Source organism: Mus caroli, unplaced genomic scaffold, assembly GCF_978045245.1.
Source record: "Mus caroli unplaced genomic scaffold, Mus_caroli_1 scaffold_3, whole genome shotgun sequence".
NCBI lineage: Eukaryota > Metazoa > Chordata > Mammalia > Rodentia > Muridae > Mus > Mus caroli.
The window spans coordinates 65,365,374-65,370,208 of NW_028227258.1; positions in this window are offsets into that span (position 1 = coordinate 65,365,374).

Sequence of the window (4,835 nt, forward strand, 5' to 3'; positions counted from 1 at the left end):
TGCCCAGTGTCAGCTCCTTCCCATGGCAGCATTCTGACCCCAGTGAAGAAGCCTGCTGGTCCTTCATTGCTGACATCTGCTTCCTCCTTTCTTGGTCTCCGTACAGACACACCTCCAGTATCTGGGGCGTTGGCACCAGCATCTGCAGAAGACTGGCAGAGAAGAGGCAGGAGGGCTAGCCACCCATCCCAGGATGCTATCCTCTGAGCATAACAGTTTCAAGGGACAGAATTTAGGGCCAGTGGATAAATACCACCCCCTTGTGGTGTAACACATTGATTTCTAGCCTTCACTTTTTGTTTTTATTCATTCTTGATTTAGGGACTTAGCTCAGGCTAGCCTCAAACTTGCACTCTACCTTCCTTGTCCTCTCCACTTGAGATTACAGGCTTGTCCCTTTTCTAGTGGCTAATGCCTTGAGCCCTCTTGTGAGTTTACTGTTCCTCCTTTGAGGAAGAATTCAAGTCCTTAGGCGGGGGTCCTCACTGCTGCTGAGTTGACAGGTCTTTCCTTAGGTACCTGACCTGTAGATGTTGCCTCCCACTGTGGGTTGTCTTTTTATCCTATGGTGGTAGGTTCCTTTGATGTTTGCTGTGACAGGACTTTGGCTGGCTTGAAATTGGCCATCCTCCTGTCTCAGCCTCACAAGGTCTAGGATTACTGTCATCTGCCACCACACCCAGCCAAATGGCAGAAGTTTCCCATGTCCAGTTTGCTTTGTTGCCCTTGTTTTTGGTATCACATCTTAGAATTCATTGCCAAATCCAGTGTCATGAAGACAAACCCTGTTTTCTTCTAATAGTTTTGTTTGTTTTGTTGTTGTTTCTAGACAGGGTTTCTTTCTGAGGCCCTGGCTGTCCTGAAACTCATTCTGTAGACCAGGCTAGTCTTGAATTCGGAGATTTGCCTACCTCTGTCTCTAAATGCTGGAATTAAAGACATGCACCACCACTACCAGTCCAAAACTAACTTTTACAAATTACATTTATTTATGTAATCTGTGTGTCTATACACATGCCACAGCCACCTGAGGAAGTCAGAGGACAGATTTCGGGAATTGGTTCTCTCCTTCCACCTTGTGGGTCCTAAGGATCAAACTCAGGCTGCCAGACTTGGTGGCAAGCATCTTTACCCACTGAGCCATCTCACCAGCCCCAGCAGACACTAGAATTAGAAGATATCTTGGTGGTAGACTCATTAGAAAGTACAGTTGTTTTCTAGTAAGATGGAAATTAGAATTTCCCAATAGCATGAGGGTTTTGTTTGTTTTTTGTAATTGAAAAGTTAATTGGCTTTAAGAGAGAGATTTTTGCTGTACTACTTAGACTGGCCTAGACTCTGGGACTCACATAACATTCCTACCTCAGCCTCCTGAATAGTGGATTCCAGTCTTTACTAAAGACATGAGGCACCATGCCCTAAAAGCTAGGTTTAATCATTTGAAAAGTACAATCTAAAACCCACTTTCCCTGCTAGGGTAGCGTGACAGAACCCAATAAAGCCTGCCTTTTGAGTGACAAGCTGGGGGAGCCTGACTGCGCTGCTCAGCTCGCCCAGTTTCCTGTCTGCAGCATCTAGTACCAGCATCCTGGAACTCACGGAACAGCACGAAATGCTCACGGCCTACTGAGGTCCGCTATTTTGATAGAGTAACTGCATTTGAGAACACTGGTCATGGTGGGCGGGGTTTTCTACAGACTATTTCCACTTTTTTTTTTTTTTTTTTTTTTTTTATCCAGCACAACCCAAGAAAGCTGCTTGTTATTTGGGATCACATTTTTGGCTCAACAGCTGACAGCTTGTTCACCTAGATCTGCGTGTGAATAAAGTGGGAGAGGTCTGTGCTAGGCTATAGCTTGAGAACTCAGAATTTTAGACTGCTGTCTTCGGTACCATTTTTAGACAAATACATGTTCTTGGTGATTTTCCAATCTCAGTTTTCACAAGAATCTCCTGACAAAAAAGGTCCTTGATAATCGTGCTGGAAATTTCTCAAGGATAAAATGGATTCCCTGCCCCGTGTGTTCTGATTAATGTATTCCAGTTTTGCAGTTGAAACAGGGTCTCACAGAGATCCTCTGCTGGCCAGTGCTGGCAGTAAAAGCTTAAAGATTTATTTATTATAGGTAAGTACACTCTAGCCGTCTTCAGACACCCCAGAAGAGGGCATCAGATCTCATTATGGATGGTTGTGAGCCACCATGTGGTTGTGGGATTTGAACTCAGGACCTTCAGAAGAGCAGTCAGTGCTCTTACCCACTAAGCCATCTCTCCAGCCCAAGGAGCCAGTTTTATTTTCAGTATTTAATCAAGTGAATTTAAAATAGTGTTAGTCTTCCACTGCCTGTGATTCCTCCATATTTTTTTTTCTGAATTGTTTCCATCATTAGGAAATGACAAAAAGAGTGAGGCACAGTGGCACCCAAGCTTAGTCCTGAGTACTCACGGTGGCATGCACGCACACTCGAGAGAGCACACACACACACACACACTCACACCTAACTGCTCATGCTAAAGAATGAAGATTACCTAAGTCCAGGAATTCAGAGACAATCTGAAGAAAACACCATCTCCAACAGGAGAAGGGAGGGGGAAATAGAAGTCTCTTCTTCAAAGGGGTAACAGGAGGAAAAAAGGAAATATAGATGTTTTGATAGGGGCAGATGTGGATGAATAGAAGAGTACAAAATAAACTCATATATGTCAGATGGTTGATGTTATTGTAGTGCTGACATCACACCCAGGATCTGAAGCATGCTAGACAAGCACTATACTACTGAGCTGAATCCCAAGGTCTGGTCTGCCGTCTTAGATTTCTTTTTCTTTAAAATTTGTGTTTATGTGCCTGTGGAATCCCGAAAACAACTCCAAGGAGTCAATTTTTTTCCTGCTGCCTTAGGGGATCCTGGAAGCAAAATGGTGCCGTTGTAAGACACCTCTACCTACAGAGCAGGCCCTCATCTGAGTTTTGCCAAAACTGCCAAAACTATTCAAACAGGGAAAGGACAGTCTGAGAGCTTGGTTTGGTGGTTCAGGCCTGTAATCTCAGAATTTAAGAGATGGAAGTGAGAATATCAGGAGTTCAAGATCATCTATCTGCATAGTGAGTTTGAGGCCAGCCTGGGCTACATGAGACTCTGCCTCAAACAAAACAAATAATAGTATCAGGAATCTGGATATTCATGAGCATAAAAATGAGTTAAAGTTGGGCATGGTGGCACATGCTATAGACTATCAGAAGTACTCTCTCTCTCTCTCTCTCTCTTAAGATTAACTTATTTTATTTATATGAGTACACTGTAGCTGTCTTCAGACACGCCAAAAGAGGGCATCAGATCCCATTACAGAGCCACCATATGGCTGCTGGGAATTGAACTCAGGACCTCTGGAAGAGCAGTCAGTGCTCTTAACCTCTGAGCCATCTCTCCAGCCCCAGAGGTACTTTCTCTTACCTAATTGCATTTGATGTCCCTTATCTAACCTCTATCCACGACCCCCACCTTTCCCAGAGGAACTGCCATTCCTTAAAAAAAAAAAAAAAAAAAGTTTTACATTTTATTTAGGGGATGTGTGGTGGGGAACTTGCCACGGTAGACAAGTATTTATTAAGTACTTAATTGTATGAGTGTTACTGTAAGTATAAGCACTAAGTGTGTGGTGGCTATTCCTGGTTGTCTACTTGACTATATTTGGAATGAACTACAATTCAGAATTGGAAGGCTCACCTGTGATCCTAATCTGGAGGCTGAGATATACAATTTCTAACCTGGATCTTGAAGCATATTGGCTATAAATTCCAGAAAATTAAGACTGGGGGATCTCCGAGTTGAAGGCTTGGTGGCACACACCTTTCATCTGGGCCACACCTTTGGCTGGAGACCTACATAAGGACATTGGAAGAAGGAAGATTCACTCTCTCTTCTCCGCCTGCTTGTCTTGTGGGACTGAGCAACTGCTAGATCCTTGGACTTCCATTCACAGCTGCTGCTGCCCATTGTTGGGAGTTGGACTACAGACTGTAAATCATCAACAAATCCCCTTACTATACAGAGACTACCTATAAGTTCTATGACTCTAGAGAACCCCGACTAGTACAAAGCCTAAGTTAACTTATATGAATATGGTAGATGATACTACAAGTACAATAAGGACAAAAAAAAAAAAAGAAGTGGGACTCTAGAGCGTCAAGTATCAAAATTAAATAGGGCGGCCAGAAAGGCTTCTTTGAGGCTAATTTGAGCACAAACCTGAAGTAGAGTGGAGTGCAAATCTTGTAGTTTTCTTGGTAAAGAGCCATGCAAGGCAGAAAGCGACAAGCGCGACAAGTGAGGAAGTGGTCTGGTTTCTGAGGCTGAGCTAGCAATACTGTTATCTGTAATATGTTAGAGGTTAGGAAGTGAGGCAGGTTTTGGTGTTTCATTGGCGAATGGGAAGCCAGGGGATAGCTCTGAATCTGTTCTTTTTTGTTGCCTGGTCTCTGGTATCGCTTTTAAATTAGGGAGGCAAAATTAAGGGAGGACAGCTAATGCTAGAGATCACAGTTTGGTTTTTTTTTTTGTTGTTGTTTTTTTAAACTAGAAAGGACACTTTGAGTAAGAATGTGGACGTCCTTGCTTTTAGTTCTAGTGATAATCTTGGCGCACTAACTCTTTTGACCCGAGGGACTGTGATGCCAACCGATTTCTGCTCCGGGGAATAATGCCCGAACTAACGTCGGCATCGCTCCGGGCCAGCCCGAGGACTAGGCTTTAGGATCCCGCGGCGCGTGCGCCCCGCGGCCAGCACCTTGATACCGCGGCTGCGCAGCAGAGGCCCCGCCTTCCGTGGTCACGTGC